Source organism: Oryctolagus cuniculus, chromosome 2 (assembly GCF_964237555.1).
Source record: "Oryctolagus cuniculus chromosome 2, mOryCun1.1, whole genome shotgun sequence".
Taxonomy (NCBI): domain Eukaryota; kingdom Metazoa; phylum Chordata; class Mammalia; order Lagomorpha; family Leporidae; genus Oryctolagus; species Oryctolagus cuniculus.
Window position 1 is genome coordinate 121,803,625 of NC_091433.1, and position 16,401 is coordinate 121,820,025.

Below are 16,401 nucleotides of genomic sequence, written 5' to 3' on the forward strand. Positions count from 1 at the left end.
TGAGTCTGATTTTTATACGTGGCATTTGAGAGTCATCCATACTGTAGAATGCATCCATAGTCTATTCTTACTTTTTTCTTCTGACTGCCTTAAAATTCTGTGTCTTTTTTTTCCCCGTTTCCCTTATGTCTGGCTAGAATTTTTCTGTTTAATTCTCTTTGACGAGCTCAGATCTTCTTGATTCTTTGGTTTGGAATTTTTCCTAAGCTCTGGGAAATTTCATCCATTATCTCTTCACATAATTATCCTTAAGCTTTCGCTTACTCTTATTGTGGAATGCCAATTACACGTAATTGTGGGTGGATGAAGTGGTTTTCTGTTGTTTCATGACTCCTGGATATTCAAATCCATTCCCTCACTCATTGCTTTTCTCCGTTAAGTTTCAGTTCTAAGGAATTTCTATTGGCATAGTTTCAAGTCATTCATTCCTTCTTTTGCCTTGTCAAATCGATTGATTCATCTGAGAAGGCACTTTTCATATCTAATAATGTGCTTTTTACCTGTAATATTTCTGTTTTATTTATTTATTTTATTTTTTATTTTTATTTTTTGACAGGTAGAGTTAGACAGTGAGAGAGAGAGAGACAGAGAGAAAGGTCTTCCTTCCGCTGGTTCACCCCCCAAATGGCCGCCACAGCCGGTGCACTGCGCTGATCTGAAGCCAGGAGCCAGGTGCTTCTCCTGGTCTCCCATGGGGGGCAGGGCCGAAGCACTTGGGCCATCCTCCACTGCCTTCCCGGGCCACAACAGAGAGCTGGACCGGAAGAGGGGCAACTGGGACAGAATCTGGCACTCCAACAGGGACTAGAACCCAGGGTGCCGGCGCCACAGGCGGAGGATTAGCCAAGTGAGCCACGGCGCTGGCCATATTCATTTATTTTTAACTATTCATTTATCTACTTGAGAGGCAGAGTTATAGGAAGGCAGAGGCAGAGGCAGAGAGAGAGGTCTTCTAATAGTTGCAATGGCTGAGGCTGGGCCAATCTGAAGCCAGGAGTCAGGAGCCTTTTCCAGATCACCCGCATGGGTTCAGAGGCCCAAGCACTTGGGCCATTTTACACTGCTTTCCCAGGCCATCAGCAGAGAGCTGGGTCATAAGTGGAGCATCCAGGACTCAAACCGGTGCCATTATGGTTTGCCAGCACTGCAAGCAGCTACTTAACCTACTATGCCACAGTGCTGGCCTTTTTTTGTTTTTGTTTTTTATAGTTTCCATCTTGCTGCTAAATTTTCCAGGTCTACATACCTATTATCAGCTTTTTCCACAAAAAAATATTAGTCATTTTTTTTGTGAATTTCTTCTCTTATTTCCAGTATCTGTGTCATATTTAAATCTAGATTTGTTAATTGCTTTTTCTGATAGAGTACATTGCATTGTGTTGTTCCCTACCCGCACCTGTACAGGAAAGCTTTCTTTCCATCCTCTTTCTTCATTAATAGGACAAATTTTCCAAGATCAAAATTCAAGTCCCTTGCTATGGCCCATTAGAGTCTATGAGTCATAAGATCATGTTGTGATCAAATTCAGTAGCATTAACTCAATCATGGCTAGGCATTTCTCTACTGCGTCATTAAAGCCCATGTCAGAAAAAATGTATATATGTTTGGTCGTTGCTCATAGATGTCTCGATTAGCACTAATTAAAGTTGCAGTTGACAAGAGAAATTACATGAAGCAAGAGTTTCCAAAAGGCAACTGCTTTGATTGGTTATCCCAGTTCTTGAAGGCATGGAAGCTGACATGTCCAGCCTTGTGTAGGGGAGAGGCATGGGGTAACAAGGTTCCTTTTCTTCCAATTTGCTTACTCTCTCCTATGCTTTAGCTGTAGGACTGAATTAAGAACAACTTTCTCTGGCCAGCGCCGTGGCTCACTAGGCTAATCCTCCGCCTAGCAGCGCCGGCACACCGGGTTCTAGTCCCGGTCGGGGCGCCGGATTCTGTCCCGGTTGCCCCTCTTCCAGGCCAGCCCTCTGCTGTGGCCAGGGAGTGCAGTGGAGGATGGCCCAGGTGCTTGGGCCCTGCACCCCATGGGAGACCAGGAGAAGTACCTGGCTCCTGCCATCGGATCAGCGCGGTGTGCCGGCCGCAGTGCGCCGGCCGCGGCGGCCATTGGAGGGTGAACCAACGGCAAAGGAAGACCTTTCTCTCTGTCTCTCTCTCTCACTGTCCACTCTGCCTGTCAAAAAAAAAAATTAAAAAAAAAAAGAACAACTTTCTCAAATTGCTTCTATTAGAACAATGGTTCCCTATTTCTGTTCCTCTGTGTCACATGACTGATGACAACGATGTGATGTAGCCCACTCTCACTTGCATGACCCATGATACTTATAATTCCAAAGCCAAATTCTCCAATTTTCACCCAGATTGAGCTGGATGGAATAGATGTGGCTGAATCTTCTCATTTCCATAAACTAAAATATCACAAAGCATGTCTGAAAAAGTTGACTGCAGAAAAAATAGATTATTTGCTGAATGAAAATAAAAATGAAAAATTTAAATATGTGTTAAATTATAAACATATGTTCAATCTTAAACATATGATCAATTTATATCTTCATTCTTTTTGAAAATGTAGATTACTAAAACTATTCACTTGTGAGTCACAGATGGCGTTTCTTATGACAGAGACACGGATCACATTTTAAATACTCATATTCTCCATAAAGGTATTGTTCAATTTTTTTCTTTCTTACTCTACTTTTAGTTCCCATGCTAGAATATATCTTTAGGTACAAGGAAAGTAATCATGAAATTTGCCATTTTTTTGTCCTACTCACTACCAGTTCTGATAAATAGCAGACTCACGAAGCAGATGATGTTACATGAATATATTGCAGTCAGGGAGCTTGTGGTACTCTTCAGAAATCTTTGTCTTCCTTAACACAACCAGTAATTTGGAAATAATCAATTAAAAAAAATAAACACTTGAGAAAAGTGAATGAAAATGAAAATGCTGACCATACGTAAGATCTGAACACAGTAAAATGTGTTAAATTTCAATAAAGTCATCTCATTACCTGAGTTGAATCTCTTATGTATAATTGTTTTTCCTACACTGTACTTGTGAAAATAACATATTTAGACATCATAAGAAAAGAATATAAATTTATTAATGAAGAGAAATCAGATAGAAGAATCCATCTCAAGTACTTAAAATTTTAGATTATATAATATAAACCAATAATCCATTTTGTAAAATTATATATTTAAATGGAATAGGAAAGGTATTCTCAACCAAGATGCTGCATCATATACTATAAGTCAATCTTACATTTTACATTTTATGTTATATGTAGAATTTCCCCATAAACTTGTCCTTGAATCTCATAACCACACTCTGGAATATATAATGTGATATTGAGTCCTCTCTCCCTCTAGTCGCAATATTAAGGTTAGAGTGTATAAAACAGACCTGTTACTTAACCAAGTCAGAAAATGAAATCAGCGTGTCATATTTTCAAAACGCAAGGCCAGGAACTGGCTTTTCTGCCTTAGTCAAGCATTTGTACTTTCTGGGCATAGAAGTTATTCACTAGCTTACAGTCTTCCTCTAACTCCATGATTAAATTGTAACCTGTAACCACTATGATTCTGCCAAAATCCCTGTAGGCGCCTAGGATGCTGGGCCACGCGAGCACTATGTCCATCCCAGTCCAATTTCCTTCCCCAGGAACAAGGATCCTCCAGTCCATGGATAGATTTCTTCCTACCTCTCCCCAAGTTCTCAATGTGGTAATATTTCCAGGGAATGGGGTCAACCAAAGTCATGCTGCTCACTCTGCAAAGTATATCCAAGAGGTCTTCAGGGATTTTCTCAGGTTATACAGTTAAGCATAAGAGATATAGAAATTGAACCCAGGTCTTCTCACTCCACTTCCAACTCTAATGGAGCCTTTGTAATATTCTGGCATTAATTTATAGTGTATTTAATGGGCACAAAATATAATATATAATATAAATTTGTACTCATGTATATTTTATACTACATACTGGCTTTATATTATTGTATTTTTATAAGAGTTCTCTGTAAGGTGACAACTTTTATAAAAATTGTGGGGGCCCACACTGTGGCATAGTGGGTAAAGCCACTGCCTGCAGTGCCGGCATCTCATATGGGCACCGGTTCATGTCCCAGCTGCTCCAATTCCAGTCCATCTCTCTGCTATGTCCTGGGAAAGCAGTGGGAGATGGTCCAAGTCCTTGGGCCCCTGCACTCATATGGGAGACCTGGAAGAAGCTCCTGGCTTAGATCGGCACAGCTCCAGCCATTGTGGCCAATTGGAGAGTGAACCAGCAGGTAGAAGACGTCTCTCTCTTTGCCTCTCCTTCTCTCTCTGTGTAACTCTGACTTTCAAATAAATAAATAAATCTTTTAAAAAATTTGTGCATGAGGAAATTAAGGTTTGACATTAAATAACTTATTTTAAACCTGACAAATAAAAAGAACAGCAAGTATTAAAAGTTCTGCCTTCTAATATACTTGGCTTAAAGAAATGGAGTTTCATGACTTTCAAGAGAAACTTGATAACCAAAACTTTTTCATGTTTTTCTTTCTGCCTGAATTGTTCCATGTCTTTTAAAGAAGGTCACTACTTTTAAATAAATGTGGTACATGATTAAAGCCTCCAAGAGAAGCTTAAATTTCACTTGTAGTTAAAAACATAGGACTTTAGCTGCTCACCTAAGTGAATTGATAACCCCACATAAAATTTAATATAATATGAGATAGAAGGAATCAGAGGAAACATACAGGGAATGTATGAATAAAATTATAGCTCACAATGTACCTATACTGTATATGTATTATAATCTTCAGCCCTTGAATGCGAGGACTTCAATACAAGATTTGTAACTGAAACTCACAGGATGGAGCCTTATGAAAGCATCCTTTGAAAATGCTGTGAGGACGCTGCATAATTAAATACTGCATCACACAATCTCAGGACTGTGAGCAGACTTTATGAAACATCACATATTCTGTATTAAATATATATAAATATTATGTCTAACCAATCAATCAAATCTTCACTTCTCAGCTACCATGTCCTGAAACATTGATAATCAGGTGCAGGAAGTTACCATATAAATTACCAAATAAGGGCTTACCTATGAAAGTAAAAATATACCACCTCTCATTATATTTAATGATAATTGCAATAATTTGACAGCATCAAAACAGCACATTCTCCCCTCTGTTCAACTTGTGGCTCACATGATCAAGCAACAATATTTATTGTTCTAGGAATATTATGTAGGTAAGAAGCAAAGAAAATACTCACATTAGGAAGATTTAACCGTATTCAAGGCATTATGATCACTCATCATTACCATATATTTTCTCTTGGAAATTTTAAAATGTAAAATGAAAACAGGGAAGCAGGATACACAGCAGACTCATAGAATGGCAGATGTCCTAAACAGCACTCTGGCCTCAGAATCAGCCCTTAAGGCATTTGGATCTGGCTGAAGAGCCCATGAGGGTAGTTTAGGCATGGAAAGCCAAGACACTCTGGCAAAAAAAAAAAAAAAAAAAAAAAAAAAAAAAAAAAACACCTAAATGAAAGATCTTTGCCAGTGAGATCCCAGTGGAAAGAATGGGCCATCAAAGAAGGAGGTACCTTTCTCTGAAGGGAGGAGAGAACTTCCATTTTGACTACGACTTTGTCTAAACAAGATCGGAGTCGGTGAACTCAAAAGGCTTCCATAGCCTTGGCAACTCATGACAAGAGCCTTGGGTGATTACTGATGCCATAAACAAGAGTGTCAATTTGTTAAGTCAACAACAGGAGTCACTGTGCACTTACTCCTCATGTAGGATCTCTGTCCTTAATGTGTTGTATAATGTGAATTAACAGTATAACTAGTATTCAAACAGTACTTTACACTTTGTGTTTCTTTGTAGGTGCAAACTGTTGAAATATTTACTTAATATATACTAAATTGATGTTCTGTATATAAAGAGATTGAAAATGAATCTTGATGCAAATGGAATGGGAGAGGGAGCGGGAGATGGGAGGGTTGCGGGTGGGAGGGAAGTTGGGGGGGGAAGCCATTGTAATCCATAAGCTGTACTTTGTAAATGTATATTTATTAAATAAAAGTTAAAAAAAATAGATAACATAGGGACTAAGACGACTGAAGAGTTTACAATACACATTAGAGAAGCTTGAAAGAAGCTCGTGTAAGAGGTGTGTTTTAACTCCGGTTGCTATAAGGAGTTCAGTTCTGGTTGGAGACTGACTTCCTAGATCAGTCACCACTTCTGACTCTAATAGGATCTCCAGTGTACATTTTGCTATAAAGTGTTTCCTGGTGTACTGTACTCACGTGACAACTCTTGCAAGTCTTCACTCCTATAACTATTTTAAATATGTGTGCATGTAAGTCATGAGCAAATAAAATTAAAATATCTGTTTTATTACCATATTTCTCATTAGACCAAACCATATCAAGAATTTTATCAAACCCTAAATGAATTCAAGAAACTCAGAGCCATTGAAGGAGGCAGAAACATAAGACTATGATAAGTGGGATTAGGGGAAGTGAGGAGGACAAGCTTTGACAATCTATGGATGCATCAGAAAGAGTAACATCATCCTGGCCTCAAAGGTCAAAGGGGGCTTCCTGGAGAAAGGAGCACTGGGCTACTTTATGAACTGATAGATAAGTCTAGCTAGATTTCTTGTTAGGTGAAGAAATAGAGAAAGTCATTCTGGGCAGAAGAGAGCACAAAGCTTTGTGTATAAGAAAATAAAATTTCAACAATGCTAGATTACATTTAAAAGCCAAGGGACAATAGGACACATGCTGGAAGTTGTTGTAGGCCTTTTTAAAAGAGCTTAGACTTACCCTTTGTTGATGGGCAGTCCCAGTGAAAATTTCAACAGGGAGAGAAATAGTCACATTTCTATAGCTACTGGGCTACTATCCTGTGTGAAGAATGAATCTGAAGTGAATAATACTGGAGACTAGAGTCCAGCTGGTCACAATAATGATTACATTAATCCATGTGGAAATAATGTGGAAGCCTGAAGTTATGTGATAATGGAAGTAAAGAAACAGGGCAGTCCTTGTTTCTCCTCTCCTGTTTCATATTAGAACACCTCCGGAGTTTTCAAATATCTTCCTGCCCCTAAACTGAAACTTTGGTCGTTTTTAAAGCGGTCCAGGTGATTCCAATGTGCAGCCACCGTTGTGAACGGCTGGCCTAGGGACACTTTCAGGAAGTAAAATGAACAGATTTTGACAGTTCATGGATATGGGAATTTAGAGAAAGACGTGTTGAATATGAACTCGGACTTGGAGCTTTGGCAGCTGAGTAGTTGCTGACATTACTTAAGGACCACTGGAAGAGAGGGGTGATCTGAAAGGGCTCCTCTGGGATGAGTTGACACAGTACCCCTGAAGCAAGTGCAGAGTGTAGAGGTGCGGTCCAGCCACCACTTGATTTGATATCAGAACTCAGCAAAGACGTCTGGGCTGCAAGTTTTCACGTGAGCTGTAAGGGCTCTATGTGAGTAAGGACATTATTTTAGGCAGAAAAGCAGAAAGAGACATGAATCTACTGAGAACTTTTGAAGGTGTATGATAACAAAGAAAGAAAGCTACAACTAAGGATCTAGAAAAGCTGTTTATCGCATGCTCTCTGAAAAAAGCATTTACCTAGAGTTGCAGCAAGTATAGGGAAAAATGAGAGGCCCCAGTGCTGGTGACTGGTGAGTTTTCACTGTGGCTTGGTGGTTTTCAGACTGTGTCTGTTTCTGGTTGGCTGGCATTCAGAAGCTTGCCTAGTGTACAGCTGTCATTCCTTAACTGAAAGGTTTTCAAACCAGTTCTGGTGATAACTTGTGACTGAGACTACTGAATTCTTAGCCTTTCCAAAGAACCAACTTTTGTCCCTTGCTGACACATGTTATTGAATATTTGTTCCCTGCAATGTTAATTTGAGCATTTATTCTCTTTATATATTTTTGCTCTCTTTAGTTTCCTATTGTCTAAAGTTGATTGTCTTTTTTGAGCCTGTCTTCTACAGCTACAAGCATTTAAAGTCATAAATATCTGGTTATGATCACTTTAGCAGTGTCAGTTTCTTTCTGACATTCAGTTTATAAGCAAAGATATTCACTCTTTGTTGTTATATAATTTCACAAGTTTTTGTGAAATATATTTAATCATATATCGCCACCAAAATTGTGCTATAGGATAGTTCCATCAATAGGTTGATTTCTTTTTTTTTTTAAAGCTTTACTTATTTATTTTGAAAGTCAGAGTTAGAAAGAGAGAGGAAGAGACAGAGAAATATCTTCTTTCCTCTGGTTCACTCCTCAGATGGTCACAATGGCCAAGCTGGCCAGATCAAAGCCAGAAGCCAAGAGCCAGGAGCCAGGAGATTTATCCAGGTCTCCCATGTGAGTGACAGGGTTCCAAACACTTGGCCCATCTTCCATTGCTTTTCCCAGGCCATTAGCAGGAAACAGGATTGGAAGTGGAGACCAAATGGATTGCTGTAATCACAGTAGAAGACTTTACACACCATTCCACAAATCTGGCCCCTTGATTTCTTGATACATATTATTTATTCTTGTTTGAGAATCTCCATTAAATACACAGAAAAAATAATATCTTTTGTGTGGAATTATAGTGTCTCTTTTTTATTCCCCTGATTTTTCATTCATGTTTTCTGTATTGTGATTCTTTTTTTAAATTCTGGATTCATATTCCTCATAGACTCTGCAGAAATTCTTTGATACTTGCATTGGAATTCTGTTCCTTCTGAGTTTAATCTTGTTGGTTTCCATTGGGTATCTTTGATTACTACCAGCCTGGCATCACTTTCAATTAAACTATTTTCTTGACGTTTGGAAGCACATTGTTTACTTGTGTTCAAACCATAAACCCATATAAAGGACTTGCCTATCCCTTCTCAACTCATCATTTAGGAGAAAAAGTGCTTTCCTTGTACCCCTCTTAATGTGTACCAGTTTGTTAATGTTTCACCTTACATTAATTTTTTCAGTGTTTTCCTGTTAAACGTCCATCACGATTAGTTAACTCCAAGTCTTGCCTTCCTGACAGCTGTGATAATGGAAACTTTAACTCACTAGGTAACAGCCGGCTTGGAGGAAAGGTGAGGCAGAGGATGGGCTTTTGACCCAGTGGATAACACACAGACCAGGACTGCTGTATCCCTTGTCATTGTGCTGTGTTCAATATTTGCCTCTTTTTTTTTTTAATTTATTTGAGAGATAGAGTTATAGACAGTGAGAGAGAGAGACAGAGAGAAAGGTCTTCCTTCTGTTGGCTTACCCCCCAAATGACCGCTACAGCCGGAATTGCACTGATCCGAAGCCAGGAGCCAGGTGCTTTCTCCTGGTCTCCCATGCGGGTGCAGGGCCCAAGCACTTGGGCCATCCTCCACTGCCCTCCCAGGCCACAGCGGAGAGCTGGACTGGAAGAGGAGCAGCCGGGAATAGAACCCGCGCCCACATGGGATGCCGGCTCAGTAGGCAGAGGATTAACCAAGTGAGCCACGGCACCGGCCCCCAATATTTGCCTCTTGAGTCCAGCTTCCAGCTAATGCTGTCTCTGAAACGCAGTGGTGATGACTGAAGTAGTTGGGGCCCTAACACCCAACTACTCCCAGCTGGCTCCCAGCTTTGGTCAGGCCCAGCTCTGGCTACTGTGGGCATTTGAGGCATAAGCCAGTGGATGGGAACCCCTGACTTTCTGCCCAAATAAATGAATAAGCTGGCTTTGGAATGCACTTGCTCAATTCCTTGCTTTGGCTTCGTTTTGGCTTCTGCACATGTCTCCTTTCCTTGTCAGCTCAGTAATGAATTTACAATTATTGTTTTAGTACTTCCTCAACTCTCTTAGTTTGTTTTAATCAAGAGGGCCATTCAGAGTATCTACTACACTATACTTTGGGAAATAAAAAAAAAAAAAAACAGCTGCTGTAATTTTGAAAATAATTCTAGTAAAGTCTGTGTGTTCACCTAAATTTGAAAACCACTAAACTAAACCTCATAAAGTTTATTACTAAGCATCTGTATGTAGAGTAACAGTGATATGTGCAGGAAGATGATAATCCAATTCTAAAACATATTTAAGTGTTAAAAATAAACACAAAACGTCCCAAGCAGTCATTTAACAAATTCAACCTGAATTTGCTTCAATACATAGACTGGTCACTCTTCAGTGCTTTCTGTGCTGAGGAGCTTCACCGAAAAGCCAATCATAACCCCTGTGTGACATCAATAACAATCATAAAAAACTATTAAATTTAGTAAATATGTCAGTGATCATACATCAAATGCGTTAATGAGCTCCCGAAGTTCTAAATACAAAAATAGATGTAGTTAACGCCAAGTAATTAATTCCCCTACATCAAATCACTTTAGAAAAAGCTAGACTAGAACCAGGTATCTGCTGTTGAGAGCTGACTATGTGATGGAGTGATAGGATTCCGGGGAAGGGCGAAAGTTTGATGAAAACCTCACAGGCAGAAGAGATCCAGGTAATCTTGTCTGAAAGAAGAAACTAATTTAACTACCAGAGTGGCATAGAGATAGCCCACTAGGTGTATGGATATGCAGTCAGAGACTGAACTGAGTTTATTATGCACATACAAAAGAAGTTATTGTTTGATGGAAATTAGCCTTAAAAAATAAGCTAAATTATTTAATCATTATCCTTAAGTAATTACATATTTTTTCAAGCATGGAGGAAACAAAGGAAACCAAAAGCAGGAAGGCCAACTCAGAGGGAATAACTAAGATTATCTGAGAAAGTCTGAGCTCAGTTAAATATCACATTAATGGCTCCCACATAATCTCTCATTCTAAAATATTTTCAAACTTACTAATAATTGATGAATCCTATTCAAATGTATTTTACAGCAGGAGTTTAAATGCTGTTTCTTACCTAATCCAAGGAAAACGCACAAAGGATTAATGTTGAAAAACCTTTTTCTTTGACTGCAAGTTTTCCTCATTTATGTATTTAATGAGAAAGACTCAACTGTGAGAAGGAAGAAGCATGAATTCCATATATTCTTGTAAATAGTGCATATAATTGTATTTACACTAGTGCTATAATAAGCCTCCTGATAAGCTGGCAGTGAATTATGTATGATTCTGCTGAAATACAAATAACTCATAAATTTGATGTTCACCATCTTTCTATATGGGCTTTTCCCCATCTTATGTATGTTTTACCTAAATGCTAAGACAAAGATATATATATATATATTATACATATATATTTATATATATATTTATTATATATTTTTATATATATTATATTTTATATATATATATATATTTCTATCCTACTGAAAACATGTAGCTTTGTTGATGCTCCCTGATTATGTCTCTCCTTCCTTTAGTAAACTTGGAAAAGAAGAGGGGGTTGAGATGGAGCAATGCTGGGGCCACTTACAGTTTATTGGATAGTCACCATATAAGGCTAATCTCATGTAAGGATTAGTATTGATATTCATGGGCAGGTGTTTGATGCAGAAGACCTGAGTTTCAGACTTCTAGCTTTGACCAAGTCCACTCTCAAATGTTGCAGGTATTTGAAGAGGAAACCGGTGGATGATATTCTCTGTGTCTCTATATATGCCTTCCAGATAGAGAGAGAGAGAGAAAAAGAGAGAGAGAGATTTAGATATATATATATATATATATATATATATATATATATATATTTATGTATATATATTTAATCTGACATTCGTAGAAACACTATTAAGAAAATACATCCACATTTCCCATTTTAAAACGGACTCACAGTGTTTAAATAACTTGATCAGCTTTGCACAAAGGAACAAACAATTGTTTGGGCAAAATGTCAGATTTTTCAGCCCCTTCCAACTCAACTAACTGTAGCACTTTAGTATGACTGAAACTGTAACTCAGGAGTGTGCAATGGGAACGTGACTTATGAGTAGAAGCTATTATGTGTGAATACCAAAGAACAAGAAGACATACTGTGTATATAATTATATAGATAGAATTAAAGCCAAGGGTATAAATAAAATATCTGTAACACACAGATTATGTAATATATATATTGCATATTTGGGGGCTCAGCACGTGGTATTTCAATATCTGCTACATCAGCATATCAAGCATATTAAAACGAAGGAAATTGGGAAAACTGCCAAAAGAAGAAAATTACTTCCTTCCTCCTCCCTCAAAGACCCTAATGCAACAGTTATCCTGTACTATGTCTGGATGGAAGAAATGTCATTCTTTATTTTTACTCAATTTTTTAAAAGATTTATTTATTTAAAATCAGAGCTATAGGGAAAGAGGGAGAGACACGCAGAGCTAGATATCTTCCATCCGCTAGTTCACTCCCCAGATGGCTGCAAAGGCCAAAGCTGAACCCAAGGCAGGATCCAGGAGCTTCATTTGGCTCGTCCACATGAGTGGCATGGCCCTAAACACTTGGACCATCTCCCGCTGCTTTTCCCAGGATATTTAAGCAGGGAACTGGAAAGGAAATGGAGTCGCTGAGATATGAACTGATGCTGTATAGGATGCCAGCATCACAGGTGGTGGCTTTACCCACTACTCCACAATACTGGACACAGAAGAAATATCATAGAAAGAGACCAATAGGTACCTGAACAAACAGACCTTGCTATGTTCCCCTAGTCTGTTATTAGGTCATACCCTGTTGTCCCCCAATCATAATTGGATGACTGTCCATAAAAATAATTTCCCAGAGTCTTTGAGTCTTCTGAATCCTCTTCTGTCTCTCTCTGTCTCTATCTTTCTTAAAGATTTATTTACTTATTTGTAAGTAAACAAATATTTACTTATTTGAAAGGCAGAGTTAGAAGGAGAGGAAGAGAGTGAGAGAGAATCAATGAATCTTCCATCTGCTGGTTTACTTTGCAAACAGCCTCAATAGCTGGAGTTGGGCCAACCCAAAGACAGGAGCCAGGAGCTTCATCCAGGTCTTCCACATGGGTGGCAAGGGCCCAAGCCACCTTCTGCTGCTTTCCCAGGAGCATTAACAGGGAGCTGGATCAGAAGTGTAGCAAGTGTGGGATGTTGACATCACACATGGTAGTTTAACCTGCTGCTCCATAATACTGGCCCCCTCTGTATCTCTTAAAATAAAATTGCTATGCTTTTGTTTATTGCCTGTATTTTGTTATAGGAAAGTCTCAGGCATGGATCTTGTTACAGTTGAGAAACATATTATTCTCCCCAACACATATGTCTCACACACACACATACATGCATAAATATATATTGCACACATAGATATACATACACACACACATACCCACACAAAAGTTGAGGGGCTGAGAAGGTACTTACAGAGATCTGAGAGATTTTATTTATGCAATCAAATAAAACATTTTTTCAATACTGAAAGGCAGAGCTCAGAGGATATGAGAGCAGTGACACATGGTGCAAATAAGGTAGAGAATAAAAGCCCCCTACATGGGTCAGATGTTCTGAAAGGTGGAAAAGACAGTCTAATTCTCCAGTTTTCAATGCCACCAGGATCATAGCTGCATATTGAGTGGCTATAAATAACAAGGTAGCTCCCTCATGGTGGAAACATTCCTGTGGAAACCTCCAAGACCTAGAAATATATCCCTATGGACCACTGCCCTGCCAACTAAACCAGAGTGCTTGTGTTAATCCTTATTCAACAAACACCAAATGTTTGTTTACCTTTGCTTCTACCCCCCAATCCTCCCATGAAACTGAGGTTTCCAAGCTGTGTTCAATGAGATAAAGGTAGGTCGGTACCGAGTAGAGGATTGATAAAGGCAGTTTCCCTCATTCCAGCAAAACATCTTTTAATTTGTCTAGATATTGATATGCTGCCCAATATTTTATTTTTTTAAAGTGTGATGCTAAAATTAACTTTTGAAACATCTGTGCTGGTAGATGCCGAGGAGAAATGGATTAATCAGATACAGTAAACACTATTGATTTTAGTGCCTTAAAATTTAAAGGGACTATTAACATGATTTTTAAATTGCCAGCTGAGTCACACCCTGGAAACAGCCATATCTGTTGCCTAAAGTAAGGTTGGCTGGTGCTGAAGCAGACAGTTGGTATTCCTTGATTTAGCTCTTAGACTTCCTTTTTCTTCAGTTTTCTGGCTCTATTCCTTCTTGGTGGTTACCTCGCTAGTAACCTTGTTTCTCTAGATTTTGGATATGGCTCTGGCCCCAGGCTCCATGCTTCCACAAAAGATAACCTAATAAACTGCTACACATTCTTCTCAAGTGTTTAAAATTGGTCCTGTTTTTCCCTTGAATAGAAAATGCATACATATTACACAATCAAAAAAGTTTCAAGACAAAATAAAATAAAAAAATCAAATCTCCTTCTCAACTCTCAGCAAATGGGATTCCTTCTCCTGTTCTAATCAGATTTTGTCTTTTTGTGCAGCAAAGGTGCTCTCTCCATGTGCACAGGTGGACTTGCTCATACTCTTTTTCTCCTTTTAACAAATACCCAACCAACTCTTGGTACTTTTCTCTGGTCACTTAGCATATAGTCTGATGATTATTTTATATTCATGCATGATGTTCTCCCTCATTCTTTTTTACAAAGCAAGGTCTTCTGTTATATAAATGTTACATTAACTATTATTTAAGATATTGTGATATGACAATGCTACAATGAATACATATATGCATATATTATACAAGCATACCCATAGAACAGATTTCTAGAAGTGGAGTTGTTGATTCTGTATCAAACTTCTATAGATATTGCCAAATAATTTTCATAAAAGAAGAATAATTTTACATGCCCAGAAAAATACACAGTACTCTGATTAGGATAGGTCCTAGATTTCCTTCTCCTCTACCCATAGGTATCAAAATCTGAGAATGTTCAAGCCTCATATGAAACAACATTGTATCTACATATAACCTTATGTTTCCCTATATATTATAAATCACCTCTAGATTACTTTTAATATCCAATGTAATGTAAATACTCAACAAGTAGTTGTTATACTGCATCCACATTTTGGGGACTAATGAAAAAATCTATACACGTTTATTACAGACATAACTTTCTTTTAACTGAATGTTTTCTGCCACAGTTAGCTGAATTTGTAGTTGTGGCTAGAACTCACACAAGAAGAGTGGACAACACAAGCATTTTCTGTCCCACATCAACACAGTGTGTTGGCAGGCACTTTAATTTGTACTAATTAATTTTTTTTAAATCTATAATTTTAACTTATATTTGTCTTACTGTGAAGAGATTTGAGTGTGGCACACCTTTTCACATGACTAAAGTCCATATACAATTGCATCTGTGTGACCTAAGTGTTTGGCCTCTTTTTACTTGAGCGGTTGTTAATGATTCTTAGAAAATTATAGGGCCAGTGTTGTGGCTCACTAGGCTAATCCTCCACCTGCAGTACTGGCACACCGGGTTCTAGTTCCGGTTGCGGCACTGGATTCTGTCCCAGTTGCCCCTCTTCCAGGACAGCTCTCTGCTGTGGCCCGGGAGTGCAGTGGAGGATGGCCCAAGTCCTTGGGCCCTGCACCCCATGGGAGACCAGGATAAGCACCTGACTCCTGGCTTCGGATCAGCGCGGTGCGCCGGCCGCAGCATGCCGGTCACAGCGGCCAGTGGGGGGTGAACCAACGGAAAAGGAAGACCTTTCTCTCTGTCTCTCTCTCTCTCTCACTATCCACTCTGCTTGTCAAAAAAAAAAAAAAAAGGAAGGAAGGAAGGAAGGAAGGAAGGAAGGAAGGAAGGAAGGAAGGAAAGAAAGAAAGAAAGAAAGAAAGAAAGAAAGAAAGAAAGAAAGAAAGAAAATTATAGAAAACATATACCTACTAAGATAATTAATTCATTTCCTATTATTTAAAGTGATTTTTTTTTATTTTCTTTGTGATTTGTTTTAGTGTATTTGCTATACAAAATAGTTTAGAATTATTTGATAAAATTCACAACTTATTCTTTCATAGCCTCTGTTTTGTTCTGTAATTAAATGGGACTCTGTCATTCCAATATAAGACTAATCTTCAGCCGGCGCCGTGGCTCAATAGGCTAATCCTCCACCTTGCGGCGCCGGCACACCGGGTTCTAGTCCCGGTTGGGGCGCCGGATTCTGTCCCGGTTGCCCCTCTTCCAGGCCAGCTCTCTGCTATGGCCAGGGAGTGCAGTGGAGGATGGCCCAGGTGCTTGGGCCCTGCACCCCATGGGAGACCAGGAAAAAGCACCTGGCTCCTGGCTCCTGCCAGGATCAGCGCGGTGCGCCGGCTGCAGCGGCGGCCATTGGAGGGTGAACCAACGGCAAAGGAAGACCTTTCTCTCTCTGTCTCTCTCTCTCACTGTCCACTCTGCCTGTCAAAAAAAAAAAAAAAAAAAAAAAAAAAAAAAGACTAATCTT